Raw genomic sequence first — 338 nt, 5'->3', positions numbered from 1 at the left:
CAAAAACACAAACTTTCACACTTTTTACCAAAAATTTGGATCAAAACATGAAAAATTATGAGTTTTGAAGAACATTTTCCAGAATTCATAATATCAATTTTCGATCAAAACTGGTTTAAAACTTGTTTAAAATCAAAAATAGTGTGAATCAAAGTTGTTCGAAATGTAAAAACGAATCTAGTAGTGTAAATCTTTACAAATAACACTCAGAAAATGACCGATTTATGATCAAAAAACCMAATCTGGAAAGATGAACTCTCAAGAACAGTGATGAACAATATGACCCAGATCGATGAATCTTCAAAAAATCTTGAAAAATTGTGCAAAATCAGTTTAAT

Source organism: Cynara cardunculus, assembly GCF_001531365.2.
Source record: "Cynara cardunculus var. scolymus isolate 2C chromosome LG 2, CcrdV1, whole genome shotgun sequence".
Lineage (NCBI taxonomy): Eukaryota > Viridiplantae > Streptophyta > Magnoliopsida > Asterales > Asteraceae > Cynara > Cynara cardunculus.
This window is presented reverse-complemented; position numbering follows the sequence as displayed.